Genomic DNA, 21,598 nt, shown 5'->3' with positions numbered 1-21,598 from the left:
ACGAAATATATAATATCAAGAGAAAAATATAAAACATAAACTGCAATAACTATTTGCATAATTATATTATTTACACTATATGCACGTAGCACGCTCTGATAATAAAGATAATATAAGTATATAAGTATATAATTTAATTTAATTTGAAGTTTGAAAATACATTTATACGGATGTATATATACATTTTGCATACGACACGGACAAATAACTTTAATATCAGTGTTGATAAAGGGACCGGTTGTTTTCGCGCAAGCGCATCACGTGAGGCTTCAGTAAAATATCCATTAGTAATAGGAAGGAGATATTTGATCATACATCTTGCACACGACACCGGCGTATAAATTTAGCAACAGTGATAGACGGATTGGTTATTCTTGCGCAGGCGTGAGGCTTCAATAAAGTATCTATTAGTAATAGGAAGGAAATGTTTGGTCCCCATACAATTTTGCAAAAAATCTTACCAGTATTTATCAAATAAAATACAATATTTATAAATTATTCTATTTAATACGAGAAAATATACATGCGTGTTTAATATGTGAAATGTGTTCACGTTTTTATAAATTTGCAAAAAATTGTATGGGGATCAAATATCTCCTTCCTATTACTAATGGATATTTTACTGAAGCCTCACGTGATGCGCTTGCGCGAAAACAACCGGTCCCTTTATCAACACTGATATTAAAGTTATTTGTCCGTGTCGTATGCAAAATGTATATATACATCCGTATAAATGTATTTTCAAACTTCAAATTAAATTAAATTATATACTTATATACTTATATTATCTTTATTATCAGAGCGTGCTACGTGCATATAGTGTAAATAATATAATTATGCAAATAGTTATTGCAGTTTATGTTTTATATTTTTCTCTTGATATTATATATTTCATTATATTGTATTTGCAGTTTTAAACGTTAAAAAATATTTTGCTTCATATTAATTTATATTCGCATTTGTAACAATGAAAATGTACGTAGGCACATACGTATATATGCTACTTTTGTTATATATATGCACTTATGCTTTATATCGTGTAATACGTTGCGTATTATATAATTAAGATTAATCCATTTTTATGTTTTAATATAAAAATATACGCAGAAGAGGCAGTTATTGAGTGTGACGCGACTAAAGAAATAACGCAACACTACTTCTAGCGCGGCATCTATAGCGCGAGATTACTATCTCGTTTTGCTAATAATTGAGAATGATGGAACCCATATGTTATTATATATGGGTGGATTCAGCTTTTAATGCTCTTTAATTTTTGTCCTTACAAAATTTTTTAAATGTTGAAAAAAAGGGGTGGGGGTGGAATAAATTAAAAAATTTTAAAATTTAAAAAAATATAAATATACTATTGTAAAGAATATAAAATGCCATAAAACTTTCGTATAGAACATTTTTTCATAAACCTTGTATTTTCAAAGATATTCGCAAAAAACGAAAAAATGCGTCATTTTCGAGAGGTGGTTTCAACCCCTAAACGTCGAGATACGCAGATAAAAAAAAATATGGATGTAATATTTTTTTATGTTCTACAACATATCCAAAGCTCATTAAAATCGGTGAGGGACAGTTCTGTCCGTTCCCTTGTGAGTTTAGAAGGGCAAATGTAATTCCGAAAAAAACATACCTTTAATTTCTTTTAAAGCTGTGTATTCTTACGTATTTTAACGCGCTGATTACGAATAATAGTAAAAATTGGCGCAAATTTAATTTTTATGGCGGAAACCATGAAAAAACCATAAAAATTGTTTTTATTTTTTCACACTGTCCATTGGTTAGTGTTTGCTTTACTCAGCCTGCCATTTTGATCTGTGCGCATCTGGAACTCACTCGCGCTATCGAGATGTGTGCTATCGGGATGTGCGCTATCGCACCGTGCGCTAGCGGGACCCTCCCTTGTACCACATGGATTTACGACTTTTCACGCAAAACAAGGTCCATACATACTCCTCCCTGCTTACAGAATAAAACAATGTCCACGCTTGTACTGTACCATATGGATTTGCGACTTTCCATGAGTAGCGACGTCTACTCACTGTCTTTATCCCCTTCTCAATATTTTAGTTTTTTGGGGTAGTTTGAGTAAGCATTAAAATTTATTAATAAAACTCGATGTGTGTTAGATGAGCTATAAAGTTATAAAGTTTTGAACATTTAATGTCGTTTTTCTCAAAAACTATTATCTTTATGGCAAAAATTAATAAGAAATAATGGGAATTGCGAAAAATACTTCGGATAAAAGTTGTAGATCTTATCTTGTAGATACATCAAAATACACATAAAATGTGTATTTTGATGTATCTACAAGATAAGATCTACAACTTTTATCCGAAGTATTTTTCGCAATTCCCATTATTTCCAAAAAGAAATAAAAACAATTTTTATAATTTTTTTCATGATTTCCGCCATAAAAATCAAATTTACGCCAATTTTCACTATTATATTCATAATCAGCGCGTCAAAATGCGTAAGTATGCACAATTTAAAAAAAAATCGGAGGTATATCTTTTTTGGAAGTTTATCCAAAGGGCCACTTCGATGTTATATTATTTAAACTGTTCACTGCTGCAACAATGTTTGTTTATAAATAAATTTTTAGTAAGTAAATTAATTTTTAGAATTATCTTCATCTGTGTAATTTTATTACTTACAAACATAAAAAAAAAGAAACCAAAAATTACACATTATATAAATATTTTTTTTATACATAAAGAATTACAGAATAAGAACAAAATTTGTTTCCTTTAAAGCATTGCAAAATTATTTTTTACTTAAGGTTATATTTTTTAATAATGTGCACAATGTGATAAGATGTGTTGTGTGTGTGTGTGTGTGTATGTGCGTGCGTGCGTGTGTGTATTTGTACTATTATAATATTATATACAATATATTATTGTAGCTATAATTCAGAAAGATAATCCGAAAACCACCCTTGATATTTACTGTCAGATTATACACGGCAATGAGCGCCGTATGCAATTTACTATCGCAACGCAAGGACACCAAACGGCCGGACATACGCAATTAGAAATTTTGCAGTGTCCTTCGTTGTTTTTTGATGCTAGGACAAAGAGTCCTGCCATAGGGACAAGCGTTTCTCTGCGAAGAAACTCGGGGATTCTCTCGACAGTCTTCGGACCAGACATATCTCCGCGTTAAGTGTTCGGATATACCAAATATATATATAACCAACTGTAACTAAGATACGAGTAATATAGTGTTTTTCCTGACAAATCGCTCGTCTATCCACACACACTATATTATTTTTATGTATTATTTTTTGAAAAAATTTTAAAAAATATTAATTATCCAAAGAGTTACAATACTTTTACTCTTTAATTATTATTTTGCAATTATGTAAATATACAATTTAATTTTTTAGTTCTTCGTTTTTTTCTTAAAATTAAATTCAAAAGATATATTCCATTAAAAAATAGATTATTATGTAAAACTGGTAACATTTTGTGTTATCCCAAAACTGAAAAACTAAGGGGCACTGAGTGCCAACAAGTTTTTTCCAATGGAAGACGCTAACCAGTGGCCATGTTATGACGTCTAAACAGTGAAGAAGTAATTTGAATGATTATCCCCAGAATTCAACATAAAGTATACGAGATATCGTAAATTTCGTAACACTATTTAGTCCATAATCGCCTTGTCTATCAATTCGAGTTTTTGTTTGCTATTAAAACAGGAGTATACTTTTGTTTTAAAGAGTTCGTATTTGACTTAATTTTGTCATAACTTACTATTTTGATTGTTTTATTCAATTTTTAATTTTAATATAATAATAATAAGAGTAGGGAAAAGGGGGGGTAAAATGACGACCTTACGGTTCGTCGATTTTTCCTAATTTCTGTGATGGCGTAAAAATAATAATCTATTTTCTTTTAGATTCACTAAAGCCTTTTTTATCTACCATAAAAGCTGTTAAATAAATTAGAATTTTAATAAATTTTGATTTTATAAAAACGTGTCAATTTCGCCATCTTGCTCCCCTATTATAAGTAAAATGACTTTCAGTAGCGAAAAAAGTCAAATTAATTAATATTGTAACCTATCTATTGTTTATATAAACACCAATTTTCTTATTTATTTAACAACATATTATATTAATAGTACGACTTTACTTTTTAAAAATAACGAAATCAATAAATTGCATATAAAAAAATTTACTTACAGATTACCAGTATAACCAGTATCACAAATTATAAACTTAATTTGCGTAACATTAACGCGATTATGTTTGTTGCAAATCATAATCTGCAAGTATAAATGCGTCATCTGGCGTCATTCGTCAACTCACTCACAGTCATAGTATTCACTTATTTATTTAATAAAAAGGTTATACTGCGAGAAATAAAAAATATGAATGCATTAGTATGTGCGTTTTTAACTATACTATAACATGATTTTATTTAAAAACCAAAAGTATTTGCTATAATTACATCATTCTATATAAACAAGTGCCAAAGTTACGCATGGGTGTACCTAAAACACATTTCTTATTATATTATTCACATTTGTGAATCAATTAAAACCAAACTACAGCAGATAATCTATTATTATCTAAAGCCTTTAATAAATTCATCGGATCAATATCTGTTGTTAGTTTACAAAAATTGGCGATTCGTCATCTTATCTACTTCGTCATCTTATCCCTTTTCCCCTATCTTTGAATAAGATTAATTCATCTTTTAATAACGTTTTTTTGTATTTGCATATTATATTCTTCTGGGTACAATATTTTTGTCCATTAAAAATATTTTACTATTTACATTTTGCTTCTAGAAAATATAAAGTTTACGTAAAAAATATTCTTAAACATCAAGAACTGCTTTAGCCAAATAAGACTTTCTTTATTAAATTGTGTTATTGACATATCGGTCAATTTTCTCTTGTTTATTTCACAATTGTATAATTGCATTAACATACCATTCTCGTAATTTCTTATTTACATGATAGCTTTATATAATTGTTATTAAATAAAAATTTTAAGATATAGGTTTTGGGGAATGTAGTTCAATGATGCGCAGTATAATTGGACGCGTTGCAATTATACACCGTACTATTGGACACATAAAGTTGCACACCGTTCGATTGAACACGTTGCATTTGCGCACAGTTCGTTTGCGCACTGTTCTTTTGCGCACAGTCAAGCGGATCGCACCTAGATATTCATAAATTATGACTGTTGATACATCTAAGAAGCGACAACGGTGTGTAAAACAAAAATGTAGAGTAATATTATGTAATTACCAGATCTGTAAATATCAAACCGGAATTTGCCCATAAATGGCGCTAGCTGTCAGTGTAGTTACCGTCAAACCGCGTCATTGGCGCCATTTTCTTGTTTTGACATGTAATAAAAATTTTCAACTCACAACAATACAAGTTTCATACAACAGCATAGTTTTTAATAGCGTTGAACATGTCAAATTTTATGCCTGGAAACTACGATTTGCGGACAGCATTGATTTTCTGTTACCATTTAAAAAAAACTTCTGCAGAATCGCATCAAATGATTGTCGAAGCTTACGGTGAGCATGCTCTTAGTAAATCATAGTGCTTTAAGTGATTTAAAAAATTCAAAAATGGCGTTTTTGACGTGAGAAACGAAAAACGTGGAAGACCACCGAAAAAGTTTGAAGACTGCGAATTGCAAGCATTGTTGGATGAGGATGACGCTCAAACGCAACAACTCGCAGATCAATTAAATGTGACACAAGAAGCCATCTTCATACGTTTAAAAGCCATGGAAAAGATCCAGAAGATGGAGAAAATGGGTTCCACATAAACTGAATAAAAGACAGCAGGAAAAGTGAAAAACGACTTGCGAAATGCTGCTCGCCAGGTACAAAAGAAAGTCATTTCTCCATCAAATTGTAACTAACGATGAAAAGTGGATATATTTTGAGAATCCTAAATGTAAAAGATCATGGGTAACTCCAGGCAAATCGACATCGACTGCAAAGCCAAATCGCTATGGACGGAAGACAATGCTCTGTGTTTGGTAGAATCAGAAGAGTGATCTATTATAAGCTGCTAAAACCTGGCGAAACCGTTAATACTGAACGCTACCGACAACAAATGATCGATTTGAATCAAGCTTTGCGTGAAAAACGACCAGAATATCAAAAAAGGCAACACAAAGTGATTTTGCTTCATGATAATGCACCAGCACGATCACACACAGCAAAACCGGTCAAGGAAACGATTGAGGCGTTTGGTTAAGAAATACTTTAACACGCGACTTACTCACGAGACTTGGCTTCAACCGATTATTACTTATTTGCATCAATGAAACACGCACTTACTGAGCAGCGCTTCACATCTTACGAAAATGTACGAAAATGGCTCAATGACTGGTTTGCCTCAAAAAAGGAACAATTTTTTTAGCGTGGCATCCACAAATTGTCAGAGAGATAAGAAAAATGTTTAACTAGCGATAGGCAATACTTCGAATAAAATATTTTTTATCATTCTCATACAATAAACGTGTATTTTCTATACAAAAATTTCAGTTTCATATTTACATGCCTGGTAATTATCACACACGCACGCACGCACGCATGCAAGGCATTCTCTGCACCATATAAGTTTGCCATTTTCCACGCAAAACGAGTTGCCGCTTCTTAAATGTATCAACAATCATAATTTATGAATATCTAAATGCGATCCGCTTGACTGTGTGCAAAAGAATTGTGTGCAAACGAACTGTGCGAAAAAAAACTGTGCGCAAATGCACTGTGTTCGATGTAACAAATGTTGAGTTAGCAAAGTTAATAATAAATTTCACATGTGTATTAAAAATTTGACAAAAATGTGTTGTGTCCAAAAGCAATTGTGCGCAAATACAACGTATCCAATCGAACAGTATGCAACTTTATATGTCCAATAGCACGGTGTGCAATTGCAACGTGTCCAATTGTACTGTGCGCAAATGAAGGCTTCTCTAGGTTTTGCAGCTTAAAAAGCTACATTTCAAAATTCACTGTCAATACTAAAAATTTACAGTTTACAATACGTACAGTATAAATTTTCAGTACTTGCAATACATATTAAAAGTCAAAAGTCATCGTTTTTACTTGCCACTTCGCAGGCCAAATTTGACCTATTTTACCCATTTTTCTTTATTCATATTAAAAAACGATAACAAATTAGAGAAAAGAAAGGCAAATATTTTGCTAATATTAAATATTATTGAATATTTTGTGTCTAAAACAAAAGTATATGAAAAGATTAAAGACGTTTGTGTATACATTTCGTTCACATACCGTCATATAAAAACTTTTGGACACGTTTAAGATTTACACCAATATAACTTTAAATTTAATTTAATTTACTTTCTTTTTTAACCCTACCGGATTAAAAGTCATATGTCATACCGGGATCATTTTGTAGCCCAGCGTGAATTTAAATTTATTTCCTAATATAACATATGAAAGAATCGACTCTGGACCCTGACCATAATTCAAAAATTTTAAATCTTAGGAATGGAGGACACTAGCTGGCATCAGAATGCTATTAGATTTCAAGAAGTACAGACGTAAAATAAAAGGGGGGCCGTTTATACCCCAGTGTGACATTTGTGAACATTTCGTTCAAATACCATCATACGAAACATTGTTTTTTCGTGTTTACATTTCGTTCGAATAAACACTCGCTATAGAAAGAGAGGTACTACAGGTGCGTTTGTGAGAGCTGCAATGTCCCTGTATGTAAACACGACAGGACAATACAGGATGGTGAGTGTCGCTTGGAGTCATAAAAATATTTTACTAATTTTTTTTTTACTTTAATAATGTATTTTATATTTAAAAAATAAACATTTTTTACAATTTTATAGCAAAATAAAAGACTGTCTATTTTTCACCCTTTTTTAAGATTCGTTTTTTTCAACTTTTATTTGTCAAATAATAAAATACTTTTTAAACAATAATCCATTTTATCCCATTTCTAGATTTATCTTTTACATTTCCAAGACTGTTTTTTTTATTTATTAAAAATGGACAAAAATACGATAGATTTTTAAAAAAAAACTTATTTTTACGATTTTCCAAACTGTATTTTATGTAAATTAATTTTTTACTTATTTAATGTTATTGTGAATTATACCACCGTCTTTATCATAAAAAAACAAAGAAATGCATATAGCATAATATTGATTTCAGTCTATCTGTTCAATGCAGAACGCTTGAGAAGGAATGGGGTACATTTATAACCCAGTATAACGTTTAAGGTAAAAAAAATAAGTATACCGTTTTAGAGTTAATTTTTTTACTATAAAAATAAAAAGTAAATTAAATCGTAGAATCCCGCACAAAACACGTAGAAAAGTAACCCTGGATAAAATTGGATAAAATTTTAGTATGAAGTCTTGACTGTCCTCCTGATCAAAAGTCTCAATAGCCGAAATTCAGAGAATAGTCCTAGTCTCCGAAATATTTGGTGTCAAAGTTGAAATCAAAGACGTATACAATTAGGCGTATCCGAGCCTTCTGCATGCATGGTATATGCATGGATGTGTATGTAGAGATGTAAATGCAAACAAGTCTAATATATTAATAGCTACTTTGCTTTTTTAATCTCAATAGCGTTTTCCATTGGAAAAAACTCGCTGGCAATGGCAGTATTGAGTGTTTAAAGTATTTCATTGGTTAGTACTAGTGAGAATGTTCTGAGTGTTAAACGTTTCATTGGAAGTGCAAAATGCTCTCAGTACATACTGCGGTAAGAGCCTCCGATCATTTCAATGTTACACTGTTTAAACTATTCACTATGACAAATATGGACTTATTTTTAGTTAATTTTAAAAATGTTTGTCTCCATCAAGTAAAGATATAATTGTTACTTGGAAATGCGAAAAAAAAAGTTATGAATTATTTGATTATTTGAATATGAATACTATTCATTAAAAAACTGATAATCAGGTATTTGATTTTGATTTAATTTTTTATTAATTTGATTTTTTAATTTTTACAATTTTTGATTATATTTTTAAGCCTAGAACACGCACGTAAAAAAACTTTCATAAACCCGCTCTGGGATCCTGAAGACCCCATAAACACTCAAAAAGCTGCGATTTCCTAGAAATTAAATGGATTTAAACGTTCGAGGTCTAGTTTTGTTCGTAGAATTTCTAGTCTTAAAATATCTACATGAAAAAACGTTTTAAAAAATTAAAAAAAAATTATAAACAAAAATATGAAGAAGAGTTTGTGACAAAATTGGAGAGAATTTGCTTTTTTCATGATTTAAAAACAAATAAAAATATGACTTTTGGACAACTTTAAAGTACAGTTTCTTGAAGGAAAAAGTTCAAAATTTAAGAAAAAAAATACGTCGTGGTACGTTCTTTCAAAAAATATAATTATTTTGCATATTAAAAATCACCGATTTTCAAAAGAGGTTTTCTTCGCTACACATGTTGTTTTTCGAATATATAATTAAATAAAAGAAAAAATAGGAGTATATACACATAAAAATATAAAAAATACATTAATTAATTAATCAAAATTTAAGAAAATATTAAGGCAGATCAGCGGAACATTGTAAAGAAACTTTTGCAACATGATTAGTACACATAGCACGTAGACATTTTAAGCAATAAATCATTGTTTACTGATCGTCTTCTCTTATGCAAAAAGCACATCGCTTTTGTTTTGGTAAAGTAATATCGCGATTAACATAATCCGGGCGTTGTACGTAACTGTCTATATCGTCTTCGCTGATTAAATTTTCAATTGTTAAGCAATTAAAAATTGAATCAGCGAAGATGATATAGACAGTTACGTACAACGCCCGGATTATGTTAATCGCGATATTACTTTACCAAAACAAAAGCGATGTGTTTTTTACACTATTTACAAACTTCGATCAATCTGCTATTATAAATCCTTCGAGTATATATACATATGTATATACACGCAAGCACGCGTGCACGCACGCACGCACACACACACACACACGCGCGCGCGCGCGCGCCTACGCACACACACATATGTATCAATATAATAGTATATAAAATCTTATAATTCTCAACAATAATGATAATACTTACAAGATAATCATCTTAACTGCAAAGTTATATACTTTTAATTTGTTAAAAAAGTAGCATTCGCTTTGAGATCACCGAGACCCCAAGCAAAAGTTTATATTTGTTTTCGTTGCCAAAAAACGATTGACGCCGGCAACCGTTCAAAGTTATAGTATTAGGATGTTGAATAAGTTCTCGCTGTTTTTTCGTAAAAATTAATGCGTTATTTAAAAAAAAATCAGTAAAAAACCTGTCACAGAAAGTATTGTCCATCGCTAGCCACTACTTTTTTCCATCTTTCTGGTAACATTTGAATTCCACGTCGGAAAAACGACGTCTTTTGAAGCTATCCAAAAGTCGACCCATTTTTTTGGCATCTTAAGAATGGAAGTGCTGCTCAGCCAGGCCATGTACTAACGATCAGAACAAGTGGTAGTCGGAAGGCGCAATGTCCGATGAATACAATGGGTGGGGTAGGACTTCCCATTTAAGCGTTTCCAAGTTTTCACCGGTTTTGCAACATGTGGCCAAGCGTTGTCATGCTGCAAAATTACTTTATCATGTCTCTGCTCGTATAGCGGCCGTTTTCCCTTCAATGCCCGGCTCAAACGCATCAATTGTAATCGGTAGAAATCTCCCGTAATGATTTCAGTTTGAGCAGCTCATAATAAATTACACCCAGCTGATCCCACCAAATGCACAATAGAAGCTTAGAACTATGGATATTCGGCTTTGCCGACGATGTTGATGCATGACCGGACTTACACTACGATTTTCTACGTTTAGGATTATCGTAGTGTATCCACTTTTCATCGCCAATTACGATACGATGCAAGAATTCTTTCCTTTTCTGCCGTTGAAGCAGCTGTTCACACGTGAAAAGACGCCGTTCGACGTCTCTCGGCTTCAACTGGTACGGCACCCATGACCTTGCTTTTGAATCATTCCTAATGCTTTCAAACGTTTCGAAACTGTTATGTGATCAACTCCTAATGATTCTGCAAGTCAGCTAGCGTCTGACATGAATCTTCATAAAGTAATGCCTCCAATTCTTTATCTTCAAACTTTTTCGGTGCGCCAGAGCGTTCTTTATCTTCAATATCAAAATCATTATTTTTGAAGGGTCTAAACCAATCTCTGCATGTTGTTTCCAAAAGAACATGATCGCCGTAAATCTCAACAAGAATTCTGTGTGCTTCAGCTGCAGATTTTTTTTAAATAAAGTAGTGAAGTAAAATTTGCCCCAAACTTTTTTAACACGAAATTTGACATGTTTAACACTATGAAAAACAAAGTTGTTTACACTTTGGCGAAATGACATACACTGAATTTCAAGATTGTTTGTAATACTTCTATGTACATGCGTCACCACTTTAAACTACGCACAAGTAGTTCTAGTAACGCCATCAGTTGGAAAACAGCAAGACATTCAACGTCCTAATATAACTAACAAACATTTCCTCCTCCCCCCTCAGTCCGGGATCTCGGGCGGTGCTGTAGATGAAGAAGCAAGAAGAAATCGCTCTGGAGTCCCTGAGACCCGTGTGCGTATTCTAGGGTTAATAATATGCATAATGTGATAACATGTAGTGTGGATGTAAAATATTAATTGTCCTAAGAATTATATTTCCACAGATTACTTTTTAATTATTGTTTTGCATTATTTTTGCATAATTATGTAATTTTATAATTTAATTTTTCAGTTTTGATAATTTTCAATTACAAAAAAATACTTGTTTCATAATTAAAAAATTTCAAAATGATGAAGTATATAAACCATACTGCAGAAAGTGGTATACAAATTTTTACAAAAGTTCACATTTCATTATTTGTATAATTTGTAAGTTTTTAAATACAAATACCACACAATATAATTACAAAACATAATATAAAAATACGTGCTGTTATTATAGGTGTGCTGCTAAATAAATGTGCTATAAAAGACGTCACCAAAAGATTCGATGTTGGAAAATACTCATTTTAGGATAATAATTGGAGTAATGGATTATTTACTGAGGATTGCAGATGTAATTAAATTTCCAAAAACTAATGATGAAAAAGAATCTGCTGCAAAGATTTTTTATAAAGTTAAATTTACAAACTATACGCAACTATGATGTTTTCTGTTTAACTTTGAGAATGTAATTTTTTTTAATTCATTTACTTTAAGGTATCCAAATTCCAAATACACTTGTGGTTGTATTGATGATACATCAATTCATATTAGAACGTTTGCTCATAAAATCAAATCAATCTATGTAAATAGGTACAATCGCCCTTCAAAAACTTTACGAGGAATTTGCAATTACAAAAACAAATTTATTGATGTCGTCACAGAACTTCTTAAAAAAATATATGGTTCAAGAATTTACAAACTCTCATTTATTTGCCAAGAATTACCCAGCATTTCTGACAACACTTATCATATATTAAAAAATAATGCATGTGCTATAAAGTCATGGCTTTTGATTCCATATAAGGACTATGAAAACCTCTCTGTAGATAATTTCCATTATAATTAAATATTTTCGGGTACATAATATCATGTTACGTCCTGTATAATTTATCGACTATAGTTTATCGATAAATATCATATATGATGACATTTTTCTTAAATAAGAATACCATGATAAAAGTCCTTGTAAGTACTTTAATCGTGAACATATAACGGCACAAGATATATATATTATGCAAGATTAGAGGCAATAAAAAGAGATGACATTTGTCAACATTTTCATTGCAATTACTTTTTTATTATTGCTTAGTTATTGCATATAAGATAAGATCTTTAACATAAAATAATATATTAATCTGTGATCAAATTAAAATAATAATTAATTTTTATATTCCTGGTTATCATTTTCTTCTTAATTCGTGCATCTTTTCTTGTTTGAATTGGATTATTAGAAAAATAAAAGTTTATTATAATATTTAGCAGACAAATAATTAATAGACAAATAAGACTAAAATTTATACCTTTTAAATAACATAAAAAATTGATAGATCGTAACTTTGCATTATACATATAAAAAAATTTTTTTTAACACTAGATAATTAATAGTACCTAGTAATAAATAAAAAGACAAATAAAAAGAGATGACATTTGTCGATAGTTTTTATCATAATTAACTTCTAATTTTTGGTTGTCGCATATATAAGATTTCTGCCATAAAATTATACATCAATCTATAATTATATTAAAATAAACTGAAATAAATTAAAATAAAAATAGATTAATTAATTTTTATTTTCCTGGTCGTCACTTCCTTCAAAACTGTCCAGATAGCACAGAGATGAACAGAAATTCATAAAGAAGTCATTTTAAAGAATGCTTGCAGAAGTAAAAAAATAAATACATAAAGAATTCTTAAAGAATTAGCCACAATTAGTTCACATTGAAGTATTCCTCTTAAGGAATGCCTCTTAAGTTCATTGCAATAAATCCCTCGCGATTTATTGGAATACTTTGAGTATTCATCAGAAATTACTCGAGTGTTTGGATCTCATTTTTACAATTATATATCGCTTAATAAATGCTAATTTATACTTTTATACACGAAATACGCTATATATAATTAACAAACCAATTAATATACAATTTAAGAGCGTGCTGATCTGCAATGACAGTGTCGCGTTCCGTTTCACGCATGATATATGTGCATGATACAACATTCATCCTCATTTGTGTTAACTATACATATGTTTCATCCTTCTGACAACATCTATTGTAATAATCTATAACAAATATGTATGCATAAACAAGAAGTGTTCATGGATCATCACGAAGCGTTAGGATGCGTATCCTACTATCTTTGAAGTCAAGCAACGTCAGCAATGGTTGACACTTGGATGATGACCGTGTTTTCAGGTACAGAGATTAAACATGCTTTAATAGGTACGACTAAAACATGGTATAGTCTTCCTCTTATAAATTTATGGTAGAAATAATTAGACTTTTTATTTTTTGTTCAAGTTTTTTTGCAATACTCAAAAACTCTTAAAAATACTTAGTAAAAATATTTAAAAATTTTCTAAATTAATCAGTATTTTTCATTTTTTAAATTTTTCTGAGAAACGTTCTAATTATAAAAATTGGGACATTTATCAGAAATACTGAAAAAAAATTTTTTAATTCTGCTTGAGATATCTATTTGGAGAAGTTCTAATGAATACTTTAAGAAGTTCTGAGAAATTCCAACAAATAATTCTATATGAATACTTTAAAAAGTTCTGAGAAATTCGAATCATAGTGCATCTAACTTCCTACGTTATTCATAAAGTATTCTTCTATGAATTTCTGAGGAATTACTGTTCGAAAAGGAAGATTACTTTATCAATTCTTTAAGAAAAAACTGTGCTATCTGGGTGTTATCATGATTCTTGCATCTTTCCTTGTCTATAAATTGAATTATTATAAAAATAATAAGTATAATAATAGATATTGGATTATAAGCATTTGCGTATTTGCATATGCAAAATGCATATACATGCAAAATAATGGACTGTTTGTAGCATTTTACTTATAATAATACTTTATTTATTTAAAGTGCATATTTCTGTAAAAAAAAAACGCTAACATTTACAAATATAGAAATTTGAAATAGGCCTGTAAAATGTGCGCCAACCGGTAAGTATGATGACTTGCAAATAGAGTCCTATATTAAATTTCTAAATTTAGAAAATTTAGAAAAGTATATTGTATTGTCATAAGAATTATAATATAATTAATCAGTTCAAAATGTTTTATTTATTTTCAGATTTTTATGATTGGTTGATTTTTTAAATATTTTTGTTCAATTTAAAGAGATAATTTAATTTGTGTTGGTTCAATTTGATGTTAAAACAATAAAATATAGATCTAGAACTAAATTGTTCCTTTTTTGATAATGTATATTTTAGCATTTTGATTGTACATATAATCTGATGTATAATAATAAATATTCAAACTTACACTATTTTTTTAGTAATTTTAACTTTTTTTGTTATAACGTTTTTTCATTGCTTTCTCCCTTTCATTAATGTTGTACAGAATATCTTGCAAGGATTTCTTAATCCTTTTCTAAGTTTTGTATTTGATTTTTTATATTGCATTGCTTAATGATTTCAGTGCTTAATTATTTTTTTTACAGCTCCTAAAATTTCTGGTTTGATATTATCGTCTGCTGCTGAAATTTTCTTGAATTCTTTATACTCTATCTCTATTCTGCTAGAACCTAATTTGATGTTATTGTCTACTGTTTTTTCTTTTTTTTATAATCTGTTTTTGTACATTGCATAGCAATCGAATCAATGTTCAAAATTTCCTTCAAATCTTGGGCAATTTGGTTTCACATAACATTTTTAGTTTTGTATTTTTTCATTGGACCCATTAATGAACGGTATAAATTGTATTTATCCAACAGAAACATCATTTCAAGTGTGGCCCATAATTTGTCTGTAAAAATAAAATTTATAAAAATGTAATACATTATTAACTTACTAATTTCAGAAATATCATAGTGTGTATATATATATATATATATACACACATACATACCATTATCATCATTGTAATCTTCTAATTTTTGTAAATGAACATTTTCATTTAAAGAATATCCTCCTGAAGATTTATTTCTATATTTAATAAAGTTGAAACAAGTTCGTGTTTGTTTAGAGCAACTAGAATGCTGTAATAATAATAATGGTTTAATTTAATATAATCTCTCAAGCCTTCACTTTTATTCCATTTTTATTTTCTAGAGTACTATTTATTAAAGTTATTTATTTTTAATATCCGTGTTGATAAAAAAATATTTTTATCGCTGTTTTATATTATTATAAATACTTTTATTCTTATTAGATTGATACACAAAAATGTTAATATAAAGGTAAATATTCCAAATATAATTTCAAGTTTAAATAAATAAATAAAAACTACACTTGTATTGTAATAGTTTAATGATTAAAAAATGTAATGTAAATGTACATATAACCTATTGTATTATATTATATATATATATATATAAAATGCATATATTAGACAATAAAAATCCAATAAATTAATTTGAATTTTTCATATCTTTTGTTGAACATACAAATAACAAAAAAAGAGCTGCAGATACTTACGCTGTTGTGCCATTACGAGTTCTAAATCTACAAATTATACTTAATCAACAAATATTCATCAACAAAAATTTCTTAACATAGAAAAAATAATTTACTTACATTTCAATCTGTAGTATATATTTTTGTCCACTTCACAACATTTTAATAAATTTATTTTACAATAAATAAATTTGCAATTCATTGCTTCACTCGTCATTATTATGATATATATATATATATTACACGCGCGCGCGCGCGCGCGCACACACACACACACACACACACACACACACACACACACACACACACACACAGAGAGAGAGAGAGAGAGAAAGAGAAATGAAAAAATTACAAGAGATAACCAAATGCTGTAATCTCACTGACAAAACTCGACTTGTCTTTTCTTTCTAGCACACAGTTTTTGGTTAAACATCTTATTGGTTAAACTTATTATTTCTCGTTCTTTTCTTAAAACCGAGTTCAAAAGGTATATTCCAATGAAAGTGTAAACTGGTAGTGTTTTGTATTATTCTAACAAAAAACTTGAAAACTATGTGGGCACTGCCAGCAAACTATGCCAGAAAAATTTTTCCAATGAAAAATTTTATAAATTTAATAGTCAAGACTTTACTAGTTTACTGACTTAAAGCTTATAAACTATGACTTATAACAATGCAGGAAATCTTTATTGATAAAAGATGTTATATGTCAAAGTAAAATACTTAAACTCATTACTCCTACAGATCAAGATTTAAATCACCAGTGATTATTAGTAAGCTTTAAATATAAGAGTTAAGACTTCGTTAGCTCACTCAAAGCTTGTAAATTATAGCTTTATTATAACTTATAGTAACACAGGAAACGTTTCTTGACAAACAATACATCACATATTAAAGTTTAAAATAAAATGCTTAAGGTTTACCACACCTATTGTAGATGGAGACAAATTTAAAAGTGTATAATCCAATTAATCTAATAAGATATAATACTTACAGAACGAAGATCACTGCTAGTTGGTCCTGCCAAGAACATTCCCCATCATAACTGGATAGGCGATGTGCAGATAGTTCAATCATAACACGTTCCAAGAATCAGGGTCACTTTCGTCTGAATGTTTATCGACTGTACACAATAACAAACGTTGTATTGCAACGGCGTGAGGTTACGAACGACGAAATATGTTAGCGAACAGCGTAGGAATGTGGGTGTGGGAGACACGAAGTCTGACACGTCGGGCCTGTTCGAATGGTAAGTACTTCACGGCATCGTGAAGAGACATCTCCCTCGGATGTCCGCTTAGCGTGGATGCTGGCAAAGGATACGGCAACGAATAAACGGTGACGGACATTTCTTGCGACTGACTTTTACCATCTTCCTGTGTCCCGCGTGCACCGCACGAGCAAACGATTGATCGATGAACGGACAGTAAAAGTATTGCGTAGCGCAGTCTGGATAATAATCGATAAACGCTAGTTAACCTATCTTTGCTCGCCAAATGGATGGACGGTCCCGCTCGAGCTGTGTCGTTTTAAAAGATGACGGCGACAAAGTCTAGTATCGCAACATGCGCGCGCGCGCGCGCGCGCGCGTTCACGCTCGTTTGTCAGTGCGCCGTGATGTTATGGTGCGACGTCAACGAAGACGAGCGGTCACTTGTCGCAAAATTCTACGGGACGAAGCAATGACAGCGATGGCAGCATAATTAACATTAGCATTTGTAGCTAATACTGGTACTAGTAGTAGTAGTAGAGTAGTAGTAGTAGTAGTAATAGTAGTAGTAGTAGTAGTAGTAGTAGTAGTAGTAGTAGTAATAGTAGTAGTAGTAGTAGTAGTAGTAGTAGTAGTAGTAGTAGTAGTAGTAGTAGTAGTAGTAGTAGTAATAGTAGTAGTAGTAGTAGTAGTAGTAGTAGTAGTAGTAGTAGTAGTAGCAGTAGCAGTAGCAGTAGCAGTAGCAGTAGCAGTAGTAGTAGTAGTAGTAGTAGTAGTAGTAGTAGTAGTAGTAGTAGTAGTAGTAGTAGTAGTAGTAGTAGTAGTAGTAGTAGTAGTAGTAATAGTAGTAGTAGTAGTAGTAGTAGTAGTAGTAGTAGTAATAGTAGTAGTAGTAGTAGTAGTAGTGGTAAGGCCTGGTCTACAATGGATGTCATAAGTCGTGTAATAAGAAATCTAGCCAATCGTAGTTAATCTTAGAGAAGAAAAGCGAACATGATTAGTTAAATTTCTTAAAATACGACTTACGACATCCATTGTACACCAGGCCTTAGGCCTGATCTATAAAGGGCCATCTACAATGGAGAGTTGTAGGCCGTAGCAGTAGTCGTAGACAATATTTTCATTACGTACTGTTTTACTGATTACGGCCTACAACAGACATTGAGCCAATTCAGTGGGTGCTTACGATGAGCGTTTAGGTGTTCGGGGTTAGTTTTTAGTCACCTCTCTATGATAGCCGGCTTGTATATTATTGTTACGTCGTTTATATTATTGACAGCATGGTCGTAGATTTAGCGTTGTTACGACTAAAACACTCCATTGTAGATGGCCCTTAAAGCCTCGTCTACAGAAGTCGCAAGCAGCCAGTTGCGACTTGCGACAGCCAATGAGCGTCTAGTTTCTAGTTAAAGCTCGACAATCATTGGCTGTCGCAAGTCGCAACTGGCTGCTTGCGACTTCTGTAGACGAGGCTTATGCCCAGTCTACAATGAGTCGTTGGTCGTTGGTCGTAAGAAATTTAACCAATTATGTTCGGTTATTCTTCTCTAAGATCAACTGTGATTGGTTAAATTTCTTACGACCAACAACCAACGACTCATTGTAGACTGGGCATTAATGAGTTGTTATAGTCGTTGGTCGTAAGAAATTTAACCAATCATGTTCGCTTTTCTTCTCTACAATCAACTATGATTGGCTAGATTTCTTACGATCAACGACTTACGACTCATTGTAAAACAGGCATTAAAGGGCCATCTACAATGGAGAGTCGTAGGCCGTAGCAGTAGTCGTAGAAAATGTCTCCATTTCGTATTGCTTTACTGTTTACAGCCTACAGCAGACATTGAGCCAATTTATTGCGTGCTTACGATGAGCGTTAGGACATTCGGGTTTAGTTTTTGGTTGCCTTTCTTTGATGGTCGGCTTGTATGTTATTGCTACGTCGTTTTTCTTCTAGACAGCATTGCCGTAGTTTTAGTGCTGTTACGGCTAAAACACTCCATTGTAGATGGCCCATTAGAGGATGCTAAACTGCCCATCAAACTTGATTGAGGTCGATAATGCAGAATCATTATTTATCCTTGTTCATGAAAAAATTTGCTTTAAAATACAAGTTATATAGCTTATACCTACAAATAAATGGTGTCTCGCAGTTTGGAATAGAAGGAATAAGACTATATTTGTCAAATTACGTTTACAAGCCGTAAAAAAACATATTTATGTGATCAAAAATTTTATTCATTTAAGCGCTTTTATTTTTAAAATATCTTTTTTGTACGGCTTGTAATCGTAATTTGACGATTATAATCTTATTCCTCAATCTATTCCGAACCCGGGAACACCATTCATTTGTACGTATAAGCTACATAACTTGTATTTTGAAGCAAATATTTTTATGAACAAATAAATTTTTAAAAATTTTTTGCATTTTTGGTCTTTATCTAATCGTCCCTGGGTTCATTTATGTACGTACTTTAAAAGTGTAAAAGGATTATCAATTCTGTAAATTCAATTCGAAATTAAGTGATAAATACCATTGACAAATGCTTTGAAGCGTTTGATCGACCAATCGAAACAAAGAATTTTATGAATTGACCAATCAAAGAATGCTTCGAAACGTTTGTAGCGTCAAGTGGACCGTAGCCTTAGGCCTGGTCTACAATGGATGTAATAAGTCGTATAGTAAGAAATTTAACCAATCATGTTCGATTTTCTTCTCTCTTCTCTAAGATCAACTATGATTGGCTAGATTTCTTACGACACGACTTACAACATCCATTGTAGACTAGGCCTTAGAGAAGAGAGAAGAAAAACGAACATGATTGGTTAAATTTTTTACGATACGACTTACGACATTGTAGACCAGGCCTAATAAAGGCCATCGCACATGAATTTCCGTAACCATAAGCTTAAAAACCAATCGGGAAATAAGGCGCAGGTCCAATGGAGATCCGCAACTTTGTAGTAAACCGTAACCATAACTGTATCCGTAATCAAAATCATCTATCGTTTACAATGAGAGTCCGTAATCTTAACGTAACAATCCGTAACAATTGTCCGTATTATTAATTCATCGATTCTAATCTTTGTGTTTCTCTAAGCAGAGAGGAACCTGAGAGCGGCCACTGTGGCCTTTTCCGTGCGACCGCTATTTGACGCGAAGCGTCCCAGATGCGCACAGTAATAAACGGACAGCAGGCTGAGTGAAACGGACACAAACCAAATGCGCACAAACCAAATGCGCACGGACCAATTGCGCACAGACCAAACGGACACAGTAACCAACAGACTTACCACATGGGTTGCGACTTTTCGGGCACCTCTACTGACGGGCGAAGCTTCTCTTGCACCCTTCCCCCGCGCGCGCGTGCGTGCGTGCGTGCAAAGCATTCTCTGCACCACATGGGTTTGCGAATGTGCGCATTTGGTTCGTGCGCATTTGGTCCGTGCGTATTTGGTCTGTGCGCATTTGGTCTGTGCGCATTTGGTCTGTGTCCGTTTCACTCAGCCTGCTGTGTCCGTTTATTATTGTGCACATCTGGGACTCACTCATTTGACTAGCATCAGCGTCAAACGTGGATGTAAAGTTCGTTCTACCTTAATCGCAGTCGCCAGTTGCAATTTGCAACACCCAATGACTGTCGAGCTTTAACTAGAAACTAAGTGCTTATTGGATGTCGCAAGTCGCAACTGGCTGCTTGCGATTAATGTAAAACGGGCTTTACATCCACGTTTGGCGCTGATGCTAGACAAACATCGGTCGCACGAAAAAGGCCACAGTGGCCACTTTCAGGTTAGGTTCCTCTATGCTCTAAGTATAAAAACTTAAGTATATATTACCCTATAAGCGCATAATATTATTTAATATTAAGTAACATTTTAAGTGTATTTTTAGAATATTAAGTGTACATTTAATATTCTAAGAATTTATTTAAAATATTAAATAATATTATGCGTTTATATGGTATGGACATTCACCGTGTTAAAAAAGTACTTGGGCTACTAATTTATTTATAATTATTGCGCTGTTATTACATAAAAAAAAAGAAAAAGATTTCAAAAAGAAAATATTAAGTTTGGCCAATGTTATTTGCAGCGAAAGGAAAAAGGTCATTTTCATACTCTTTCAGTTTATGAAAAATAAATGACAGCGTCTGTGGTGTCTAGTAACTTAGGCTAATATTCATAGTCAGGAGCGTCCAAGAATAAACGGACACAGCAGGCAGAGTGAAACGGATACAGTAACAAACG

At 31.9% G+C, this 21,598-nt stretch overlaps 1 protein-coding gene across 9 annotated transcripts in view; it reads right to left on the bottom strand.

The window, feature by feature from the left end:
- LOC105835667 (serine/threonine-protein kinase Warts) overlaps window positions 1-21,598 on the bottom strand; it is a 105,396-nt gene that overhangs the window by 51,756 nt on the left and 32,042 nt on the right. Inside the window, exon 1 of one of the 9 annotated variants that reach the window (XM_036290741.1) lies at window positions 17,132-17,818. The exons of 6 other annotated variants lie outside the window; for them this stretch is intronic. The gene's annotated coding sequence lies outside the window, so the exon portion shown is untranslated. Of the gene's footprint in view, window positions 1-17,131; window positions 17,819-21,598 lie in introns of those variants that run through there. 2 more of the 9 variants (XM_036290740.1, XM_012679148.3) reach the window with 2 other exon arrangements.

Source organism: Monomorium pharaonis, chromosome 8, assembly GCF_013373865.1.
Source record: "Monomorium pharaonis isolate MP-MQ-018 chromosome 8, ASM1337386v2, whole genome shotgun sequence".
In the NCBI taxonomy this organism is placed as follows: domain Eukaryota; kingdom Metazoa; phylum Arthropoda; class Insecta; order Hymenoptera; family Formicidae; genus Monomorium; species Monomorium pharaonis.
The sequence above is the reverse complement of the archived record's forward strand: the minus strand, read 5'-3'. Positions and strand labels throughout refer to the sequence as shown.